At 46.2% G+C, this 24,081-nt stretch overlaps 2 protein-coding genes across 7 annotated transcripts in view; one reads left to right on the top strand and one right to left on the bottom strand.

Annotated features, from left to right (window-relative positions):
• GPCPD1 (glycerophosphocholine phosphodiesterase 1) overlaps positions 1–2,866 on the bottom strand; it is a 51,892-nt gene extending 49,026 nt beyond the window's left edge. The window contains exon 1 of one of the 3 annotated variants that reach the window (XM_067292826.1): positions 2,732–2,866. The gene's annotated coding sequence lies outside the window, so the exon portion shown is untranslated. Of the gene's footprint in view, positions 1–1,818; positions 1,908–2,731 lie in introns of those variants that run through there. The other 2 variants (XM_067292824.1, XM_067292825.1) reach the window with 2 other exon arrangements.
• The window catches only part of SHLD1 (shieldin complex subunit 1), a 72,525-nt gene continuing 50,682 nt past the window's right edge, over positions 2,239–24,081 (top strand). Inside the window, exons 1-3 of one of the 4 annotated variants that reach the window (XM_067292834.1) lie at positions 4,366–4,591; positions 4,871–4,936; positions 7,787–7,957. The gene's annotated coding sequence lies outside the window, so the exon portion shown is untranslated. Of the gene's footprint in view, positions 2,261–4,365; positions 4,937–6,128; positions 6,169–7,786; positions 7,958–24,081 lie in introns of those variants that run through there. The other 3 variants (XM_013961412.2, XM_067292832.1, XM_067292833.1) reach the window with 3 other exon arrangements.

Below are 24,081 nucleotides of genomic sequence, written 5' to 3'. Positions count from 1 at the left end.
AAAAAAATCTTTAAGACTGTATTTTCACTATCAATTTAGCTACCTGTTTGCAAGGCCAAGGCAGCCCTTGCAACCAAATGCAATAACCGTATCCAATATCCTAGGTCACTTATAATGCATCTGCTTTGTTTTAATTCATGTACATGCAGTGGACTCTTCTGTTGTAGCTATTTCATAACAGTTTTGAAGACAAAGTTCTTGGAAAAGTCAGGCAATGGCTGGGGCATATTTGCAAGTACACCAAAACAGCCTGTTTTTTTAATTTCTCTTTGCTGAAATATTCTTCATTATGTTCTTCATTATTAGCGTGTGACTGACAAGATATCAACCAAGTAGTAATTTAGATCTTTGTGATCATACTAACCATAGTTTCTCATCTAGAAATGACACAGACAAATAAAGTGTATAATGTTCCCCATAGCCCTCAGTACTCAAAACAACAAACAACTTTTAAAAATGTTTTTCAAAGCTTGCATCCATTTTATTGATCAGCACACTGAGATGTTTACGAAGAGATTAATTATGTGGCAATTTACTTGAGTAGCGTCTATTCAAGACAAATGTTGTTTCTCCCGGGAGATTTTTAGTACTTTCTACAGATTCTAGCAAGAGTGGTAGAATAGAAGTACATACAATAATCTATTAGGAAAAATATCTCATATGACATAAAATAATTCCACTCTCCAACTATTTCAATCTACTGTTAGCTTTTAAAATACTGTGAAGCCTAATCTCCTTCTAACAGCGCATGCTTTAGTGAATTAAAACACTTAACAGCCTTCAAGACAAGCTACTGATTGACAAGGAAACAGGAAAAATGAAAATGAATCTATGCCTCCTACAATAGCCGGGTTAGGAAGCAGATAACACATAAACTTAATCTGGAATTGTCTTACTCGTCCGTATAAGATCAATAATACTAAAACACAAGCTGTTAATAATAGTCACTGCGCTCCTTTAGTCCAAAGCAGAGGTGGTTACAAAGACCAGATGAGGGCCCGCCCCAGCGCAGCCGATCGCCGCCGCAGGGTGTCCAGCCCAACGCATCCCGCTGGGCGGTCTGAGGGGCACTTACGGAGCGATCCGCGGCGGCTGCCCCACCGCAAACCCCACCGGGCACGGCACGTCCCAGGACCGCAGCAGGCTCGCCCGGCTCTTCGCCCGGGCAGCCGGAGGCGGCGCGCCGTGGCCCCGGGCGAGGGCTTTCGGCAGGGATGTAAACAGACAGACTTGCCGGCGCTGCGCTCACCCCCTGCGGGCACCCGCCGGCCCGGGGAGCGACACCGCGCCGGGTCAAGGCCCGGGCACGGCCTCGGCGCCGCCGGGAGTTCGCACCCGCCCACCCACCCACGCCTGCTGCCCTCCTCGGCCGCGCCGCACCCCGGCACGATGCCCCCCGCCCCGGCCCCCTCCCCGGCCATGCAGCTCCTCGTCTCACACATGCAGCATCTAGGTGTCCCCTCGGGGGCGTGCAGCCCCTCTCTTCCCCCCTTGGAGGCAGGCAACCATCCTCTTCCCTCCGCTCCGAGGAGCATGCAGGATCCTCCAGACCGCTCCCCACCGAGGGGCACAGACCCTTGTCTCCCTCCCGCCGATCTCCTCAGGAAAACGCACCTCCGCTCGCTCCACATCCCTCCCCCGCAGGGGACAGGAACCAAACACCCCCTCGGGTCTCCCCGAGGCCACGGACCCCCTCTCCTCAGGTCTCTGCCCCCCGCATCTCCTCAGGGACACGCCTCAGCGACCCTGCCCCACCCCCGGCACACCGCCCCCCGCCCCCGTCGAGCCCCCGGCAGCCTCGCTCCGCCTCGGACTGACCTGGGAGAGCGCCGTTCCCGGTTCCCTGCCCCCTTTGTGCGTGAGGGGGCTGCGGGCGGTGTCGCCCGGACGCCCAGCCCCTCGCGCCGCTGCCGCCGCCTCCCGAGCCGCCTCACGCCCAACGGCCGCCTGACAGCGCGGCGCGGGCGGGGGAGGGGAGGGAAGGGGAGGGGGCGGCGCGGCCGCGAACCGGTTCCAACTGCCCCCGGCCTAACGGGGAGGGGGAAACGCGGGGCGGGACCGCGGCTAGGAGGGGGCGGGGCCGCGTGACGTCCCCTCGCCCGGCGTCCCTCGCCGTGGCCTTGGCCCCGCCTTCCCCGCCGCGGCCAATGAGAAGAGAGCAGGAAGGGTCGCGGGGAGCCGCGCCGTTTCCTCGAAAGCCCCGGCTCGCGCTGGGGGCGGGGCCTGAGGGGGCGGGGCCGCCGAGGGGCCGAGGAGACGGGTAAGGGGCGGCGGGACGCTGAGGTCGTGGGGAGGGGGTCGCTGTTGGGGGCCGCGGGTGAGCTGACGGCCGGGCGAGCGGGTGAGAGCTGGCCTGGGGCCTGGGGCCGGTGTGGGGGAGAGCTCCGCACTCCCCCCAGCTCCCCGCAGGGTCACGCACCAGCCCTCCCCCCGGATCGCTCCCCACCGAGGGGCACGGACCCTCTTCTCCCCCCGGCCGATCTCCTCAGGAAAACGAAACGCACCTCCTCTCGCTCCACTTCCCTCCCCGCCCAGGGGACAGGAACCGAACACCCCCTCGGGTCTCCCCGGGGCCACAGACCCTCTCTCCTCAGGTCCCAGCCCCCCGCCTCTCCTCAGGGACACGCCTCAGCGACCCTGCCCCCCCCCCGGCACACCGCCCCCCGCCCCTGCCGCGCCCCCGGCAGCCTCGCTCCGCCCCGCTCCCGCCCCGCCGGCGCCTCGGACTGACCTGGGAGAGCGCCGCTCCCGGCTCCCTGCCCCCTTTGTGCGTGAGGGGGCTACGGGCGGTGTCGCCCGGACGCCCAACCCCTCGCGCCGCTGCCGCCGCCGCCGGGCTCCGGGCCTGCCGCCCGAGCCGCCTCACGCCCAACGGCCGCCTGACAGCGCGGCGCGGGCGGGGGAGGGGAGGGGGCGGCGCGGCCGCGAACCGGTTCCAGCTGCCCCCAGCCTAACGGGGCGGGGGAAGCGCGGGGCGGGGCCGCGTGACGTCCCCTCGCCCGGCGTCCCTCGCCGTGGCCTTGGCCCCGCCTTCCCCGCCACGGCCAATAAGAGGAGAGCAGGAAGGGTCGCGGGGAGCCGCGCCGTTTCCTCGAAAGCCCCGGCTCGCGCTGGGGGCGGGGCTTGGGGGACGGTTGGTCGGGGGGCAGCTGTGTGGGGCGGGGGCGCGCTGCTCGCGGGGCACCTGAGCTGTGGGAAGTTGTGTTTTTCTGTTTTCTGCTTGCTTGTTTTTCTCTTCTCTTCCCCTGAGGTAGCCTTAAGCCGGGTCAGGTCCCTGATAGCCAGTATGGGTGTGTAAGGGTCCCAATGCTGCCCCTTCCCCGTGACCCGGCGTAGCCCAAGAGCCGCCTCCGTGCTGACTGTTGGGGCTGCTGCTGTCGTTACGCAGCTAAAATCGTGTTTCTCTAGTAGCCATGCCAAGGCAAACCCAGTGTGGAATTGCCGGGCTTCGGGAGCAACAGGGAAAGGTCAGGTGTGGTGTTTTCCCCTGTTTTGGGGCACCTGGGAACTGCTGGGTGAGGAGTGACCCCACAGGGCTCTCTGATACACTTAACTGGTGGCTTTGTTTTCAGAGCAATGAACTCGTAGCCTTCTTGAAAACTGATTTTATGAGGGGAAGAAAAGAGGATCCCACTGGGTTTCATCCAGCAAAGTACTAGCAAATAAAGGGAAAAGCATTTCCCCTTCTTTTTTTAAGAGAGCTTCTGGACTGTTTTGCAATATAATAATGGAGTTGTGATAATATTAGCATTCCTGTAAGTCTAATAATAATAATAACAAGCTTGTATAAAAAGTTTACTAAGGAACTCACTTCTGTTTTATATAACTTGTGTCAGTTGTTAGAGAATATTGAACTGAAGCTGTCTAGAATTAATTGCTTAGCATAACTTGCTTAGCATTAGTAGCTAAATTTGCTGAAGCCTTAGGCCTCAGGCTGTGAACTTGCTGTGAACTTTTACTTAGATAAGTAAAAGGGGGCCCCAGAGCCGGTTCAAGCTGGAGGGATAAAGAAGTTACACGGACAGCAGGAGTAGCCAACCTTGAAGATAAGCAGCGGCCTGCCTAGAGACAATAAAGGGGCCCAAGGAAGAAGGGGAAGAACCGAGACCTAACTATTACTATTGGTCCAAACTATCGCTTAAGGGGTGGGGAATTTAGATTGTAAGGGTATAATTGCCCAGGGATTTCTTTGTTCGGGGTCCCTCTTCGGAGGCACCCAGCTCGAGCTGTAATTACCACACGTATGTCATTAAATTTTATTTTTCTTCAATCTGACTTCGAACTTCTGCCTCAGCAGGAACCTAGGGTCGGACCCTGTTATGGAGGCCGGCGAGCCTGATTTTCCATAACACAGTTAACAAAGAAGCAGCAGTTTGCGTATGCCTAGAAACTGCTTATGCTCGGTCTTGCATTGGGAGTTAGCGCTGTAACTGTATACTGCTCTATGCTGTTGTCCTGTCCTTTAAATTAATAGAAGACTGGTTTCCTTTTGGCCCCTGACAATCCAGCCATCTTTATAACTAATCTGTAACATAATCCTGGATGTTTTGAGGAAAATAAATGTTCATGTCAGATGTTCTATACCAGAAAAGTATGTAATACTTTTAAGTTGCTGGGGTCTTCATGCAAGTATTGCACAATGAGAATACTTGCCTTAAAGAAAAAGGGTGGGGGAAGGTATGCAGTAAAAGGAAATGATAGGTGAAAGCAGGTTATGCCAAAGGCACAGGAGGAATTCCTCCAGGGAAGGAGGAGAGAGGGTTGGTGACAAGTATTTGTTGGAAAGTGAGGATCTTGTTAAACATGATTGTGAACTGCTGCAGTTCTGAACCCTTCATAATTAAGTAAACATTAGCAACCACTTCTACAGCTTGAATCAACAGTGAGCTAAAGAAAGGAGGAAGAAGAAACTTCATAGAAAATACTATTTTGAAAAGTAATTACCTACTTGTTTTCTCTTGCCCATTTTTAAGACTTATTAGTCAAAGGAATTGTTTTAAAGCTGAGATAGAATTGAACATTTTCAAACGTGCTTTGTTGTGTTAAATATTTCAAACATTGGCTTTTGGTATGGTGCCAAAAATCATGTTATAAAACAGTACCATTAATTTTTCATTGGGAACTGAGTGTAACACGTTTGTTCTTTCAGCCCTAGTGTTTGTTCCAAGAAGTATTAGTATACAGTCAAAACCGTTATTGCATTTTCTACAAAAACTCATAGCCAAAGATTGTGAGTTCAGACCTAATGGGATTCAAGAAATACTAATATATTCATTCCATTAAAATGTACATCTCCCTACTTCTTCACTAAGATTAGAGAAGCTATTGTAATCAGCTCAATCTAATCTCTTTAGGGAATTCTTTTCTTGTAAACTTTGAGCTTGATTTCAGCAGAAAGCTGGCATCAGTCAAATAAGCCATTCAGTAAGCTATTTTTTAACTCTTCAGGTATCTTGAGATGGTATATATTTATTCATTTGAAAAGAATTTTAATAGGAAGCTCTATGCTGCATTAAGAGAAATAGCTGATTCTAAACAGCAAAATTTGCTGTGACAAATTTCAAGGACTAGTTTTCTCTTTAAGGTAACTTGAGTTTGTTACTGTCAAAATGTGAGATGATGTCTTTCATTCTGTAATTTATAAGACTTTTCAAAGGGAAGAAATTTTGTTTAGTTGTATGATTCTTTTCTCTAAACCGTGTTATGACTGCATCTCTGTCTGTCCTGTTTACTTATATTTTTGGCTTGAGGCAGTCTTCTACCCTGACTGTACTCTGCCTCAACCTGCAAGATCCCCATCTTGCTTTGTTCTTCAGCCTTTCAGTCAAATGCAATTTTAATAACTCTGTTCCTGTAAGTCATTCCGCTGCAGTACTTCTTGGTCTTACAAAATAAAACAAAATGAGCTAATTAAGAACTATGATTAAGCCTGAGTTTGGCATAAAATACAGCAAGTGGGGAGAGGATGGGACAGGAAATATTATGTTTATGCTTAACCTGAAGTAGACAACAAAAAAACCTACTTTAATTAAGCTTGCCTGTGTACTCCCCTCCCCTTCCGCCCCCCCTCGGAATTACTTCAATATGGTTGGGTCAGATAAGGTCATACTTTGCTATGACACAGCAGACAAGTCTCAACAGCTCCTCGAGACAGTATAAAACTGTACTGTAAGTAAAACATATTGATGAGCTCATAGATCCTTTCGTAAGCCTCTTTCCAAAAAGAGCACACTAGCAAACCTATATTGAAATGGCACTAAGAAATTCCTTTGAGGTTTTTTGTGCATCTTCTCTATCTGTTTCTCTAGCCAATGCCAAAATTACAGATTCAGCCTATAAATCAAGCTTCATTTGTACTCTCAGTAGTTATAAAGATTGTGAAAATCAAATTATTTACTCTATATATGCTGTCTCCTCCTCTGTAACTTGTGTTATCAGTTCCAGTGAGCCAGTGCCTCTGCCACCAGTGCTTGCCACTGATATGCTGCATGCATTTTGATGGAATAAAATAAGGACTGTGATTCACTTGATTTCCTGCAGTTGTCCTGGCTCTGATGGGTTATTGTGAATAAAAACAGCTTGTAAAATTATGCAAATGGTTGCACAGCTTTAGGCATTCAGGATCTTGTTAGAAATAATACTTGCTCTTAATTTTTTTGTAGAAGTGCTTGTTCTTGAAAATACTCTTCTTTCAACCTTTTCTCTGGCACTGAGACTATTGCTGTATCCTTATCTGATGTGACATCTGCACAGTTTACTGGCACCAAAGTCAAATGATGCTAAAAGATTGGAAGGCATCAGGCAAGAATAAAAACTGCTGCTGTTAGCGTGGCAAAAGCCTTTCAGTCTCAAGGAGAATGGTTAGAAAGGATTAGCAGAAAAAGGCCTGTTTTACAATGGCATTTTCTTCATAAGTACAAACTGAATTATTTTGCTCTGTGGACCAGTTTGCAGTGAGAGAGTGTGGAAACACATGGGAGAAGTGGGTGGTAAGAACTGAGCAAGAAGATAAGGCATCTTTTAAAACAGCTTTTTAACAGCAAGAATCTCAGCTCCTGGAGTGGGGAAACTTAAAAGGCGAGCAAAAGCTGTGGACAGAGGGGAGCAATGCTACTCTGGATTTGCAAAAACTCAGATTTCTCTCCAAGTAGAGTGGATTATTGCCTAGTATAAGGTCTAGGTGTGTTGGTAGCAGATGTGATAACCTATCAGAAAGATAGAAGTGAAAGTCACTGAATAGAAAATGACACTGTTACATGGCTAATGTTAACAATTATCAAACTTACAACATGAAAAAGCATACTTCTGGATATTTCACTTTCTCTGGTGGAAACTTCAGTCATTGGCAAAAGATATTAATTCTCATGTGACATTGTCTACCACTAACTCAAACTGGTATCAGGTTAAACAACAGAAAACTTTCAAAAGTAACAGGTGCTAATACAATATTGCAGAAATAAGATTTGAATTAGAAATAAAACATCTTGTAATCTAGTAGTAAAAACAGGCTTCATGGTGGCTAAGCACAAATTGCTTTTTTGATCTAAGCTATTTGATGGTTTCTGAAGTGGAAGGAGTGTAAGATTTGTTCTTTCTATAGATGCTTCGCAATGAAATCAAGTATCACATCATCGAAGCACTGCACCTAAACTGGCCATATTGATTACAGACATGATTTTGTTGTTGTTATATTTGTAGTATTCTGGGACCCCCTAGCTCTGCCTGCATGCCACCTACAAGACAAATTCTCCAGCCATTTGTATAAAACCGTCTTGTGTTCTTACAGTCTCCTTCAGGTTGTCTCTGAAGTTGCACCCAAGACTTCTCATGCTTCTTTCGAAGAAATGAACAACAGCAGTTGTGGAGCATAACGCAGATCGTGTTGACTTTTCGTGTGAGCAGCAGGAACGCCTGCCCCAGCACGAGGACATGCTGAGTTTTCTGTGACTGCAGGCAGGTATGACTCTTGCCTGGTGTGGTTTGAAAGTCCCCTGTCAAAGGTCTGGTCTGTGGTTTAAATGAAACGTGCAACTGAATGTTATGCTCTGCCAGATAACAATAGGAATTGTTTAAGTGCTTCCTTCAGATGGTGTGGGTCAGGGCTAGCGATAATGCTGGGGAGCGGTGAGGTGGTGCCCCACGTTCCCGCAGGGGGGAGAGACTGGTCCTCCCAGTGCCCATGAGGACATCAGGGTGCCCAAGAGGGCTGGAGCTCTACTTCCAGACTCAACTTTTCTTGAAACATGCCTGTATTGAATGTACCCACGTGGAGGAAGTAAGTGGAAGGACTTCACATACAGTTGGGGACAAAAGTTAGCTTTTCCTGTCCTTTCTTACTTTCTTTTCTCCTCCATCTGCTGTACATCCCGATGATGGAGATATTTGTGCTTACTCTCAGCCTCAGTTATTGATATAAAACTCTTTAAAAGCACAGACTCATGTCTCCATGTGTGATATTTCATCCTTTTTATGTTTATTAAATAGATATTAGATTCTCCCTGGGGCAAGCAACGCTTAGCCTGAGGAGAAACTGAAGTTGTCTCTGGCCTAAGCCAGTCCAACATCTGACTGCTTCAATCTGGCTTTACTACACCTGCTCTTGCATTCAAGCCCACCCTTTTTATTTTCTCTGGTCCATGCCTAACCTTGTGCTGAGCCATACCAGTTCTCTAAGCTATCAGAAAGCTTCTGATTTTTTCCCCATTAGGTGAGTTTTGTGTTCGGTTGATGAGCTGGAACAACTCAAAGCTGGGTCAGATGAGGGTTAGAGCTGGCTTGGCACAAGGGAGGACGTCAGCAGCTAGAAGTTAAATCTGCTTCAGCTGCCAGGGAAGCACTTGCTTGAGACAATGAATTTGTAGGAAAAGCAGCTCAGAGACAGATTTATTACTTGGTTTAAAATAGAGGTAAACATTGGTGAGTGACCTTAAATAGGACTTATATAGGGAAACAGGAGATTATGTATTGGTTACTTTGCACTTGCTCTTTACTCCTAGCTGTCTCTGTCATGCTCAACAGATGGCTCTTGTAAGCAGAATGGGCCCATTAAATTAATTAAAATTTATTTTAAATGAATTAAAAATGACCAAAACAAGGTTTTTAAGGCTAATAAGGTACAAACCAGGAAAGCTGTTGGAGCAATTCTGAATCTCATTCTGCTTGCTAGGAGGAAGTAAGAGCTCCCATCTCCTAACTTATGAGGAAGGAAGGATATATGGATGGATGTAACTTTAAAGAAAACGTCACTTGTTTTGCAAATCCAGATATACCGGTAAGCAGGTATATCTGTGTCTGTCAGTTCTCCTCAGTGGCTGTTTTCACATAAAGCTACTCAGAAGTTTGCCATTCCCATTTAAACATTAAGAACAAACACTATGAAAATGCAAGATTGATAAAAATGACACACTGTACAACTGAACAATGCATAACCTTTGTATAGTAACAGCAGAAACTGGTTTATCAAGTTCATCCCAGACACTTAAAGGGTGAATAAACTTTCAAAACAGTACAAAATCTGTTGGAATATTGGCTGCTTTTCTCACCGGAAAGAGTTACAGGCTTAATGTGATAGCAAAATAGAGGTTGTGAAATCTCGGTACAAGACAGTGAGATCTCAAGAGCTGGCTTGTCAGGTGGCAGTGAATGCCCTCTTCTGTGATTCACAGACAAGCACTGAAAACTTCCCCGGCTGCGCTCAGGGGAGGCTGAAAGAGGTCAAGGTGTGCCCGAGGACAGGGCTGCTCCCAGCCTGTGTGCCAGGGCGGCACAGATAAAGCTATGGACAGGCCAGACAGAGGACTGATTAACTAAAACACATGGAGCTCTGTTTTGTCGGTGCTGGCAGCTCTGCTAGCAAGACTAAGGCCTTGAAGCATAGCTGCTGTTCCTGCTCCAGTTGTCCTCTCAGGACCTGACCCAGGGGCTGGGGGGGGGGGGGGATTGGGGGAAATAAGGGTGAAAATCATGGGTGGGAAAGGCTCACAGTGCTAAAGAGATGTGAATGTCAGCCACTTGAAGACTTCAGTTGCCTGAGTTAGGCTAGAAGGTCATTCAGGCAGAAAATACCTTCTCATATCTTTATGCAGTGTTGGATTGCAATGTTGTACCTTGCATTTCTGCAAACTGTAAGACCTCCTGTCAATTTTAAGGGCTGTAATCTGGGGCTCCTACCAATTTTGCTGACAATTACCTCCAGCAGAGATTGTGTGTTGCAGAGAGGCATGCTGCTCCGTAAACAACACTTACTTACTTCCAGAGTGGAAAAGCATTTGCCTTTAAAATTTGCCAGTGTTGAATTATGACCAGTTATGCACTGCATTGCAAAAGCTTTTATGTTCTTAAAGTACATTTTAAAGAAAAGTGTTAGCATGAGGAGTAAAATGATTTCTTCATCACCTAGATGATCTATTTTAGCTTTAATGGTAAGTGTGTAGCATTTCCCTTTTGTATTCCAGAACAAGATGCAGCTATAATTATTTCTGCTGTTTTTCTTCAGAGTACTGCTCCACTAATAATTATACCCCTTAAAAATCTAACCAATTTTTAATGTTATTAAAGACAAAACAATGTTCTAGCATGCTGGGGACTCTTAAGATAAATTGTATCAAGGGATCATACGTCACCAGAAGGACTTTTTGGAGACTAAACATTCTCATCTTTATTCAGTAGACATATTTGGATTAAAGAATGGCAAGACCCAAACAAAAAGCGTATGTGATCTTTCGGTCGGCTCCTCGTTTTCGGTCAGGTCTCAGTGCAAATCTGCTAGGGTTCTTAGACCCAGACTGAAAGGAGCATACCTATTTTGGGGCATGGATATTAAAAGGCACCTCCAAAATCCCATTCTTTCCACCCAAGGTCTGAATTACTGGAAGTAGTGCTCTGAACAAGGTGAGCCTATTCTAGGACAGGGAACGCCCTTGCCTCAACAAACTGTTTTATTAGCTTCCTAATTCCTTTCTCCCACAGATCTTCTGTAAAAGATCCTGAACCAAGCCAAGGGTTGGGCTGAATTAAATCATAGTAGTTGAAAAGACTGTAAATGATCTAATTAAAACATGAAAGGAAAACCAGCAGTTAAAGAGAGGAGGAAAAAAAAAAAAGAAAGAAAGAAAAATTCCTGGAAAAAATATGCACTGGGAAAGGTTACAATTAAAAGCCAAAGCAAGGGGAACTGACCTTGCTGTGTTGCAGCTTCTCAGACTCTTATTTCCTGTTTGTGTTTACTCTGATTTGTTTTGCAACATGCTCCAAACCTTTAACATTTTCTAATCTAAATAAAGAGTTATGGCTTGTTTGTTAAATAACTTTACATGCAGCAGATGTTTTTGCACAAATGCATATCCAGAAATTGCTTTTTGTCTCATTAAAGGATGTATTTTAGAAAATACTGCAGAAACAAAACAAAGATATCTTGTTTTTTCAACTCATATAGTTGTGCAAAATGACTGCACAGCTCAGAGGTGTTTTTATGCTTATTAACTGAGTTAAAACACTATTTTTAAAGGAGTGTTTTAAAATACAATCCTGCAGACTATGGAACTGTTTTAAAGATTAGTTTCTTGTTGAGGCTTTCCCTCAGTGGCTACGCGTATGAGGTCTGTCTCTTCTGTCCTGACTGCCCATCACATGAGTCCTTGGACCTTTGTCAATATTGGCTGAGACTGACAGATGTATTCAAAATGTATTGGGAAGCAGAACAGCCTAGCCATATAAGCCTTAGAAAACTAGGCTAAGAAATTAACACATACTCCATGAAAAGCAAAATTAGCACTCGCTGAGGTGATACCAGGCAGAATGACTTCCGCAGAAGGACTTCCACGGAATAACAGTGAGCTCCTGCAAAAATTTTATGTTGTGGGGCTTCAATGACATTGCCATCTTTGTTTGCACAGCAGAGAGAGGGTACCATCTCAGCCTTAACTTTTTGCACATTAGCTGTGTTTAAAAGTAAAACCGTGGCTTTGCAGTAAGAACAGTTTTGCTCATAAGCTCAGGAAGCAGTGCAAGTGTGACTCACAGCCATCCTGACATCATTATCTGCCTATTTCTAAACATTAATTAATGACTCTAATATCATACTTTGTTTACTCTGTATCTTATCTCAGGACTTCATCCTGCAGCCCTTAATTACATTGTAATCCTTGTTTTCATTAGGACTGTTTGCATGATTGAGGATTATTCACGTGAATAAATTATTAACTGGAGAGCATGTGTATGAGTCCCCTACAAGTACGCCACTCAGCAATTCCCGGCTCCAGAAGTAATTAGTTAGTTGCTGATGGCCTGATTCAGCATTGGTAATACTTTAATACTGCAGTCTTTCATCCTCTGAGATGTAGTGATGACTTCTCCACTGAATGCCTCTTTCCTGGAAGATGAGGGTTGGGAAAATTGTGGAGACAGCACCCCCAGGGTGCTGTCACAGGTGAGAAAGGGCCCTACACTGGTTCCAGGTCAGCAAAGCTGATGAGACCAATGTGAGATGTTATGCACTTGAAGTTTAGCATAGTCTGAGTTTTTCGCTGAATCCCGGACCTTTATGCTTAAGTAGCACTCCACAGTGTCTTCAGAGGAAGCGGTGGCAATTTCTGAAGGGTTGTACTTAGCACCCTGTGGCCCTTGTTCACATACATGTGTCATTTATGCGCAGTCACCCTTTCTCCATAATATCTCAGGCAGAACAGACACCATATATTTGAGAGGACCACGGCAAAGACAACTGGAACATGAAATTATGGAGCCACTTGTCCACTTTGTTGTGCTTTCCCCAGAAGACTGCCACGGTGAGGCTTGCAGCCCTGCCCTTCTCCCAGGGGGTGCCAGAGCAATAACTCACCTGGCACAAAGACCAGCTGCGTAAAGCAACTTCGAACCTTTCCCAGGAAGCACTTTACAGCATGAAGTCCGGGCCTTTTTCCGTCAGCAGGTTTGAGTCATTTGATCAATACTGCCGAGGGCTGGTGATCAGCTAATGCCAACCGCACCGCAACCTGTGGCTTCACTGTCACATGCTGGCAGCGACGATCACCTGGCGCACCTGCCAGCCAGGCCTGGCATCTCGGCATGCGCACAGTGCCAAGATAAGGCGCAGAAGCGTCGAGCAAATATATTGCTTTGATTCCGAGTTTTGCGACACTGCCCAATGTCAAGGATTAAACGCCTTTGGAAGAGTGGAGCTCTGCTCCGCTGAACACCCTTTTTATAGTTAACCTGGGGACATGGTACCAGTTGTGCGAAGGTGGAGGGATTAAGCTGAGACCAGAGCTCTGACACCGCAGGGATGGGTCACTTCTGGAAAACCAGGCAGAACTAAATGACCCCGTCTTTTCCAGGACACAGAAAAGATGCAAGATAGTTGTGTCTAAATTTAACACTAGGATAAGACATGTTATTCATGATTAATGCAGAAAATAGAAACAACACATTCTTTCTTAGACCTTAACTCTGTATATTCTCATGTCTGGATGCTTGATATCTCAACTTGCAAACTGCATAAGCGTAAACTGGTCTATGAGCAGTAAAGTATCATTTTTATAGCAAGTGATTGTATTTGAAAAGCAAGAGAAAGTAATTATCATTGCTTGTATCAGCCATTGCCTTGCAGCTACTGTGCAACTATGGTCTTGGATAATCGGTGTTTTATAACAGGCTGCATTTTTTCCTTCTAAAGTGTCTCAACTTTGTGTCTTGTATTTGTTGCAGTGTGAGAAGTCTTGCACAAAGGCAGATAAAATCTTAAAAGTTGGGAAACAGGTGAAGTAATATGATTGGAAGCAGCTGTGTTTGTCTTTAATCATATTCATATTGCAATGAATAGATGTGGCCTTATTATTTGCCCAGACACAAAATGCCAGGGAATATTTTGCGCTGCTAAATTATATGTAGCATTATAACAACACTATCTTGGATAAGGATAGTGAAGGAAGCTTCCCATAATGTTTCTAAATTTGCCTACCTTGACAGTTACCTCGCTTGAGCTCTTCAGTTCCTCCTCATACATCCAAAGCATGAAATACCTGGTCACATCCTAAATTCACTCGTAAGAAAATAAGTGGCTTTTATATCGGTGCACTTTTCACGGACTGATCGGCTAAGAACATCACTTTTTGGCCAGTGGAGTGGCGCAGGGTCATCCAAAATTGGAAGCAGCTTCTTGACTAACTATTGCTGAATGGGAGCTGCAAAGTCAGCACTGGCCAGGTCTGGTGACATTAGCTAGGTGCTCCTCCGGTTATCTGCATGGATGGTCCCAGGATTTGGGCCTGCAATCAGATACGCGCAACCAGGAAGGGAGTAAATAACAAAGACTGAGGATGGAGAAGGAGACTGAAGTTTTATACAGGAAAAAAAAAAACAACCTTTCTTTGCTTTTGTTGTCTGGCTACCCATTTTCAGAGTTCAGCTGCAAGCAGTTAAGATCTAAAATTACAACAAGATCATTTATTTTACTTCAATTTTCCAAAGCTGTGGTAGAGGTTGAGACACCAAATTGAAACCCACAGACATAACCTCAGCTACTGCTTCTTTGTGTTCCTGCTGCACAGAACAAAGGCACCTATATTTATAAATAGATTTTCTCATCCTGATAGGTGTTTTTGCAAGCACAGGCTCTCTGGCCCCAGGAAATGGCTGCTGCCTGATCTGCTCCCTTCCCTTCAGAAGGGAATTAACTCTCTGACCTGCTTAAGTGGAAATGGGGGGAAGCTGACCTCAACCAATTATGGGTCTTTCAGCACCAGAAATCGCCTGCAATCTAACGAGGCTGGTTCTCAGTGCAAAGTCCTCCCATGTGGCACCCAGCACTTGAATTAGGAGCCTTGATGAAGTTAATAAACCCATGAGAAATAAGAAGGGAGCATAAAGTAATTTCCAAGACAAACAATTCTGTCTTCATGAACACACCGGAGTTAGACTGAGGATAGGAAAAAGCCCTTCTTGCTCAAATCGAGCTCCTGGTCTGGTCTGAGTTCCTCTAGGCAGGTTTTATGTGTAAGCAAGACGCCAGATCCTGAGCTCAAAGTTTATGAAACACTGAATCACCAGCTGAGTCCGAATCAGTGCATAGAAATCAAAGCAAATTATGATCTAGCAGCTGAGCACCACATCCTTGTTTAGGTCGCTCCATGGCTAAGGGTCACTGCACAAAAAGCAAGGCACGCGTACCAAATTCCTGCTCTGCAAATCACAGCCTAACGTTTTGTTGGCAACCTGGATTGCCTCCTTCCTGGAAGGCTGGAGTTGCACATCCTTGGGATTTGACTAGAAGGCAGCCTGTTCCCAGGTGGAAAATAAATGTTCAGACCTTCATGAATCCTGTTGTTTTAAGAATATCTCTCGACTCCTTTTTCTGCAGGGCAGGATAAACAACACGTTGTCATGTCAGTCAACCCCCCCCCCCCAAGCCTGGAAAGGGTTAATGAAGTGTGGCCCTGCCCTATAGCACCTGATTTGGGCAGGGGGGGCTTGCAGGATCCTGCAAAAGGTGGGAGAGCTAATAGAGGTGTCTCCAGGTGGGTTAGTGGTTATACATAGCTTGGGTCTGGGGGGTAGAGAAAAGCTTCTGCTTCCTGCAGCTTGGCCTGACTGTGGGTTTTGCTGCAGGTCAAGGACAAGGTGCTTGCAGAGAAGATTGTGAAAAATGTGGGCTATGGGATGAGTCCTGCACAGCAGAGAAGGTAGGCTGGCTTCCTCTAGTTGTCTAGTTTGCTTGTTTTATTTTGAGTCTGGCTGATGTTTTCATTCACCTTGGAGAGGGGTGGTCCCCCTGCAATTGAGTGACCCCAAATCTTGGGGAGGAATGAGTTGGGGTCCTGGAGGAGAGGGGTGAGTGCCCCCTGCCAGGTGGGCTTGGGAGGCCCAAGCTGGGTGTTGGGGAGAGCTTCTTTGTGGGGAAGGAGTGCAGCCCTGGGGTAGGCTGCCCAAGAGGTGGGGAGCTTCCTTTCTTGGAGGTTTTGCCAGCATCTGCTATGCCAAGCTGTGGTTGAGCTGCTCCAGCACTGGCTGTAGCCCTGCCCTGAGCAGGGGGTTGGACCAGAGGCTTCCAAAGGTCCCTTCCAACCAAATACTTGTGTGGTGGCAACTCTCTACAAAAAATGAATAAAACTGGGATCTTGCCTGTCAGCATGGGCTACAGGAAGACTGAGGACAGGGCATGTGGCTTTGTGACTGTCAAGACTTAAGAGCCTGTGCAGTGGGAGGAAGGTTATGCTGACATGTAGGGTCTTAGCTTTGACTAATGTCAGAAGAAATTAATACTTGCAATAATTCAGAGAGGTTGTATTACTTCTGGAGATAGTGTTCAACTTCTGGATGGACTTGATGCATTATCTAGGGCCTATTCTGGGTTTAGTTTTGACCAAAAAATTATATTTAAATGCAGTTTAGAAAAAGTTGGCTATAACACAATGGTATCATTAGGTTGCTAGTCTCCTTGGCATTGAGTATAATAAATGAATGGCTGGTTATTTCATGGCAGAGATGTAAAGTTACTGTCTTGAATCATGCTTGAAATAAGACAGCATGCTCAGGCTAAAGGCTTTAATGGAATTGTTCTCCTGTGCAGGATGACTATGTAAACAATGTTTCATTTTACCTTTTTTGGCGTTGCTTAACTTAAAGTGTGCTAAGCCTTGGAAACAATCCTTGAGGAAAAGGGAGCATTATGGAAGCAGCATGTGTTACTGGGTGATAACTGTGTGCTAGCCTCTGGTTGCAAGAGGCTAGAGCATGTCTGTGACTTAAAGAATTACACAATACAAAAAAAAGTATTTTCAAGGGGAAAACTTGGATGGTTCCTGCATCTCATAGCTACACAAGGGATCTGGTTGGAGAACTGCTCTTAGTGCTAATGTAAAAATCCCCTGCACTTCATTTGATTCATATGCTCCTAAATGTGCCATTAACATTAAATAGTCTGGAGTTATTGAGATTACCTCATTTGGGACAAGCATGAATGCTGATGTTTTCCCTGCCAAGAGAGTGCTGGACTGCAGGAATGAGGGGCAGCTCCTTTTTCCCTTGGTGCAGGAAAAAAGGTCCCCATTAGGACTTTATAGCTCTGACTTAAATTTCCCTTCTGTGTTAAGCACCAATGGCACCGAGGCCAGCACTGGGGGACGAAAGACCCCTATATACTGCATGGGAGCTCTTGGTGAGGGGGATATCCCCACCAGCTAAGAAGCATTAGACCCAGACTTGTTTAAAGCCTTTAAAATTAATATTTTTCTTCCCCCTCCACTGTTAGTTTTGATTAAAAATGACACAGGGAGGGAGTATCTTTCTACTGCTATGAGGGTTAAACTTTGTCTTGAGCAATGTGCCCCCGCTAACATAGGTGGGGGTCTCCCTTAAACAGAAGCCCTTTTAAGGGGCATTAAGAGAGTTGTAAATGGAGCTCATTCATTTCTGAGGCCTCCTTTGCACCGATGCCCATGAATCATGCAGCTGATGCCAGCTCCAATGGTCTCAGTGCTCTGCTTAATGCTCTGCAGGGAAATTCACCTAGATTTTTATCTTGTTATCCTTGGTTCTCACAAGATCTGATGTGGACTTGATATTTATGTAGATAGGGAGGATAGTCAGGATTTCTCTTCTAACCCATCACAGCTCCAGACCTCTGACCCCACTGTGTCTGGCACTTATGTTCAGCTGTGCTTCCTAGACTTTGGGATGCCTGACTTACGCAGGATTTTTGAACAAGACTGTTTTCCCATCCTTTCCAAGTTCCCAGCAGGGATATTTCACAAGTATTTTGTTTTCTCCTGCTGTTTCATGCCTGTTACTTGCCTCAGTCCTTAGCAGTTCCTTGAGTTTGTGATGAGAGTCTCATTTAACATCCTTTGCTATGGAAACTTGTATTAGTGCCAGGGAACTGCTAAGCAAGTGCCAAGGCAGAACTTAAGTGTGGGAGGGAAGCATCATGAGACATCATGCTCTGAGGAAAGTGGGAGGTAGAATTTCTTTCATGTAAAACCCAAAACCCACATCAGTGTGTTAAATCATATCAAACTTTCTACCTAGATCTTTCTCAGGTTCCTCTCACTGCAGTTTTGTTGCCTGAAGTATCTAAACGTTTGTCTTAACGTACCCAAGAAATGAGGAGAACCTTTCTAAAGGGATAATGTGGGTATTGTAAAGGAAATAAAGTCTGTTTTGCAAATGCTGTCCTCTTGATCAAAAACTGGTGGATGGGGACTGGGAGAGTGAGGGTGGAAGTGGAGTAACGGAGGAGGTGTGTATTGCCAGAACAACTCCATCTTGCAAGAATCTTGTAGCTGCCGTCTTAACTTCTGTAAAATGCAACATGCTGTGCTCATGTAAAATAACTAGCTTCACTTCCTACTGCTTCAAATGAGTTTTTCACATGGGAAGCTGCTGTTGTTTAGCAATTCAGGCTCCCCTGATGGCGAGTTGCTATTAAATGGTGAGAGTCATGGAAATCACAGCTCTGCAGAGATCTGATACTTGTGCCTAGCCCCCATGTTGTGCAGAGTACCTACCTGCTGTGCAGCCCTAGCTAGCTGTGCAGCCCTAGCTAGCTACCATGGGACCGATTCAAGGCAATAAGGTACTGGTAGGAGGAGCGTCTGCTCCAGAGTAGCTGTTTCTTACTCGGTGACACCAAAATGTTAACTATACCATTGCTCCAGTTACTGCCCTGAAAGGACAAATGAAAAATACCTACTTGACCCATTTAAGTTACAAACATGCCTGGCTTGGCTGTGACAGTTCTGCCAGAGCAGGCATAAGCAGTTAATGTACCACAGTAACATGCTGGTTTATATTTCATGAAAAATATTGTGACCCTGGAAAAGAAAGTGTCATAGGCTTTCATGTGGCCAAAGTAGGAACTGGTTGAGCTCTGTTAGCTTCAAGTGACGTATGCTGATGTGTATGTATCCAGGCTCCAGCTATAGAAGTAAACAAGTCCTTCCCACTTGTAGTAGGACAACTGGAGAAAAACTACATTACTTCCAGTAAGAAGAAACTACAGTACAAGAGTAAAAACAGATATTGTATAGAAACTATCCCAGGCTTGCTTTCTGCATGTATAGATATCTGTGTGTGTATATAAATAAAATCTTGTTTCCATCTGCAAAACTGAGACTTTAGGGGAAGAAAAGATTCTCCTTGCTTCCCCTTCTGCTTTTTGTGGGGGAGAAGGGTGTTGAAACCGCAAGAGGAACCTCTGCGTGTATGTCAGCATAACTTAGAATTTGGCATGTGCACTAGGGCGACTACTGTAATCTAGTTTAAAAAGTGCTGAGAGGACAGTATGCCGGGCTTGCACCACATCTGAGAGACTGGCCTCCACCTGGGGAATCGGCTCTGTTCCTGGGGTAAAGGGAGCCAGCAACTGAGTCACTGCAGCTTTGGGGGGGGGTTGGTTCTTTTTTTCCTTTTTTTGAGGTCTCTGTTCCTATGCCTGCCTGATCCTAATCCTGTTTGTGATCTTGCCAGTTAGTAGAATATAAATGTATGCAATGTACCTGCAGATCCGAGAGAACATTGAGCACCGAGTAATGAGAGCATCAAAAGCCTCAAAGTAGGGAGGTATTCAGTGGGCATCAAACAATCTCTTAAAAATAGCTAATCTAAAAATACCAGCAGAGATTAGGGAGGGCACTCTCCTGAGAAGCAGTTAAGGAGCTTATACCTGGAGACCAAGTACAAAGGACAGTGCTCTCTGCTAGGTATCTCTACTTTTAGGCAATAAATAAGTCTAGGGCCAGAGGGCAGAGCCTCTTCCGCATCTGCTCACAAATGGAGTCCAAGGCTGTTGACCCAGGAGTGTGGTGCATTGCTTTTACGTGGTGAATTCAAGGCCTTCTCCAGCTGACTCAGGAGCACAGTGTAGGAAATGAAAGTCAAGCAGTACAGAGGTCTCTCGGGGGGTTTCTAGCAAAGACCAAAGCTCATTTCTCTTCCCAAGCTCTGTCAGCACAGAGTGAAAAGCAAGCGTAACCACTCTGAGGGCCACAAGCAGACCCTGGCTGGGTTTGTGCTGAAGGTGGGGAGTGGGACCCTTGCTGCAGGTTCTGCTGAACAGCGGCCCTATATGTGGTCCCCTCCTGTGCTATTATTGTGAGGTTCCCTCTCTGTCCTGGTTGGAGGCAATAAATAGATGTGACTGGAAGGACACCAGAAACACTAGCATGAATCCAACAGCAAGGATCCAATCATTTTTTTAAAATGGGGAAAAAAAATACACTGTTTTAAATCCCTTTGGGCTAGTGGGGGCTCATGGAGCTGTGAGGACTGATGCTGGAGTGTGATGGTTTGCACCCTCCCATGTAGATGAATATGTTATCACACAATAAAGTGCTAATGACACTCAATTGGGGTAGCTCATGTGAATGCCATGTGCTTGCAAGCAAGGAGAAGGCTGTCACAGACTAAGGGCAAGATTAATGCATTAACGTATGGCTCTGCCAGGTCTAGCTGTGCTTTGCTTTGTATCTCCAGGCTGGAGAGGATTTTCACTGTGCTTCTCTGCTCACGGCTTGGAAAAGCAAGGCAAAACCCACTGTAGCTACTGCTGGATAGCCTGAAGCAAGCGGTAGCAATGGAGAGAGGCATTTCCTTTCCTCTGGATGCAACTGCTGGGCTTCCCAAGGAAGACAGCAAGTGTGAAGCTAATACCAAAGCCATGCCCATCCTGTGACTCCATGAATGGGAACTTCAGTTAACTAATTAAAATAGTACACTGACAACTGCAAATACTAGTTAGAAGGTGCCTGAGGCAATGTGGGGAGAGGATGGCTGGGGGAGCAGGTAATGTGGTGTGTGAGCAGAGGGCAGTTTCCTTCCAGCACTTTGTGCTCTCTGGCCTTCAGTTCTGCTCTGTCACCATAGTCCTGCTTGTGGGACGCTGGGCTTTTAGATGAAAGATGTGACTTTTATCTTTATTTTGAGCCTGGTGCCTAAAGGAAGTGGAGCCAATGTGATATGCTGATCTCAAGTCACCTTTGAACTCTTTGACTCTGATAGATTGGTAATGATTTTGGAGGGAATGTGCTTACTTTGACAAAACTCCCAGTTATGAGACAGAAGAGACTCCAGCAGTGTGGTAAGTCTGTGGGGGTGGCTCAGCCAGTCTTGAGCATCAGAGGATTTGCGTTGGAAAGAAGCATTGTGAATACGGTAGCTGATGTTTCTTGCTAGACCTCCATAATATATCAGACACCAGAGAATCCAGGCACAAATCTGGCAGGGAGCCAGACTTCTTCCTGTGTTCCTGGGACTATTTACTTCAAGCAAGGCCCAGAAGCAGCTTTGGGAAATTCCCTGAAGACCCAACAGCATGAGAACATGACAAATCTTTGAGGAATGTTTTTATGTATACAGACATGTCTAGGTCCAGCTGTAACCACTTCCACCCAGATCCCAGAGAGGTACAAGACTTGGAAATAGTCAGGTGCACACACACCCTGCCAGAGTTAAAAGGAGAAGCTGAACACTATTGATCCCTCAGTTCATAGGGTAGAAATGAGAATAAAAGTGGCATAAACAGCAGTTCACCACCAGTTAAAGGGTTCCTGTGCCCCACAGGGAGGCTGAGATGGTTCTGGACAGGACCTAGTCTATTACTCAAAATGCCTCCGCTCTTTTCATGTGCTTTCTTCATCCGAGCTTCAGCGTACAGGGTGCCATCAGGCAGCAGCTATGTCCCAGGCACAGAGTGCAGTCAGGATGTACAAGCCACTGGGTAGGCAGGAATGCAAGGGAAAAGCGTGGGTGCTGAGAGTTAAAAATAGAAATGCATAGCAAGGGGGGGGAAGGCTAGAATAAGCAAAGGCAATGCTACTTAAAGCAGACCTGAGTTACGCAGTGGCTGCAAAGGGGGGCAGCATGAAAGAGAAATGAGGTGACATCATTCAGAGTGGCAAGAGCCATGTGTCTACACTTGCTCCAGCAAAGACTTTTAAAGGAGGGAGACAGGATTTGCTGGGGAGGGGAGCACACTCGGATTCCCTTGTTGCTGGACTGAGTCTGTTCTTCTTTCCCCAGAGCTGCTGGCGGAGGTGGTAGCTGAGCACATTTGCACTGGAGGCTCCTGGGGCGGAGGGGGGAAGACATGGACATCAAGCCTGGAGGCCGACGGCAGAATGATGATGTCTGTGACAAGGATGTGCTGAAGGAACTGGGGAGGAAGAATACCTCAAGGATTATATTTGAGTAAGGGTTCAAAAAAGCCACAGCTGACAGGATGGGAGTGCAGCCATCGTTTTGAGCCTTGTTTCAGGAGACAGTGGGGAGCTCTGGCGAGATGAACCTGGTGAAGTGCCAAGGCAGAAGCTGGTTCAGGGAGGGTCACAGCTGGCATTGGCAAAGAGGGACTTGCAAGCACTGAGAAAAAACAGTGCTCAGATTTCAATAGCAAGGAAGGAGGCTGGCGATAGCTAGAGCCTAGCAGGGTGAAGAGCCTCAGGGGGAAAAAGGGCCAGAGGCCTGGAGCTGAGACCAAGGTTTCACCTCCTCCTTGTGTGGCTGAGGAGGGAGGAGGAGATGGGCCACCATGGCAAGCACCAGAGCTGGGGAAGGAAAGCAGAGGTCTTCTAGCTACTCTAATTGCAATGTGATTTCCCTGCCCTTCCATTCCCCAGTCGCTAGCTTTCCTCATGTTTTCTCTAGTTTCTCCCTATGTACAGAGAGTACAAGAGGATTCAAGGAATGAATCAAAAGCAACTGGAACCCATAAAAACAGGATTCACATAATTAAAGCTGTTCAGGGTCTGAGCTGCCCTGCTCAGGCCAACACTGCCAGTCCCAAATGATCTTGAGTGATGCTTCTTCCCCCTGCTCAGCTTATTTTAGAAAATGTCAGAGTTTTCTTTTCTGCTCCTGCTCAGGACTACCCTGAATGCTCACTTTTTCAAGCTTTTGCCACTGAAAACTATTTTTTGAAGAAAATGCTGAGTTTCTACTCAAATCATAAAATTCTAAGAATCAGCATTAAGACACTGGACACAGGGTAACTCGGTAGGTCTCTGCTGGACTAGGCTGAGGGAAATGTGCAGGGTGATTTTTATGTTGCCCTCAGCATTAACCAGGAACCTGAATTGGCAGTACTCTGTGCTCCATGATGGCTCAGTCCAAACTCCAGAGTGCCACACCAGATTACATTAGTCCCTAGTTTATCACTGTTTAGCAACAGTAATAAAACCAGGAGTATTTCAGTTCTCAAAGTGGAACTGACCCTTTAGAGAGGGAGGTTTGCTGCTTCGAATGATTGCCTTCAGTGTAGCTTTGTAAACAAAAGTGTCTTTTTTTTAAAATATGTGGTCCTGGAGACTTAACTGAGGCAAACCTGCGGGAACTGGTCATATCCTTTATCACACCAGCTGGCACAGCTGGATAAATGGATGAGTTTTAGGTCAACCAAACCCTTTTTTGGTGTTGCATAGGTATGGTTCATTTCTTCTAGCTAAACAAGTATATTGCTACGGTATCTGCTTGTTGCTGGCTGGGGTGATCCAATTTGGCCTGCAGGTGAACACCAAGGGGCTCCCCTGGGATCCTTGATCCCTCAGTCCTTGAGGTCAGGACCTGGTCTGACTGTGTCATGTCCCTGTTCTCCTTCCCTGAAAACCAGGGTGTGGAGGGGGAGGGGGGGAGGAAAGGGTTCAGCTAGAAAAATACCATATACGTAAAAATCAAATTCTTCTGGGGCAAATTTCTAGAAAATATTGTTTTTATTTTTTATTTGAAGAGTTTTTTTCCCAGCCTTTCTCTGCCCTCTGAAAACCTCAGTGGGATTTCCTGTAGGTCAGGAAGGAGTGGAGAAGAGTTGCTGGTTGCAACTCACAGGTTCAAAGAGCTGGTTCTCAGACTGGGGGCAGCCTGGAGACTGAAAATGGGCTCATTCCTGGGTTTATCCCAAGAGGTTTTTTCCAGAGCAGAGGTTAGCAAAGCATTGTCTGCGGGACTTGAAGTGAGCCTCAGAATGGGAATCCAGCACGGGCTGAGTTGCTGCATCAGTGGCAATAATAGTCTCTAGAGCTGGGAAGTAAAATGCATGTAAATGATGGATTAAAGAAATACTAATATTCTTTCCTGCTTTCAGTTTTGAAAACAAGG

This window comes from Apteryx mantelli, chromosome 3, assembly GCF_036417845.1.
Source record: "Apteryx mantelli isolate bAptMan1 chromosome 3, bAptMan1.hap1, whole genome shotgun sequence".
Taxonomy (NCBI): Eukaryota; Metazoa; Chordata; class Aves; order Apterygiformes; family Apterygidae; genus Apteryx; species Apteryx mantelli.
Note: the sequence above shows the minus strand (reverse complement) of the source record. Positions and strands in the feature narration are given on the sequence as shown.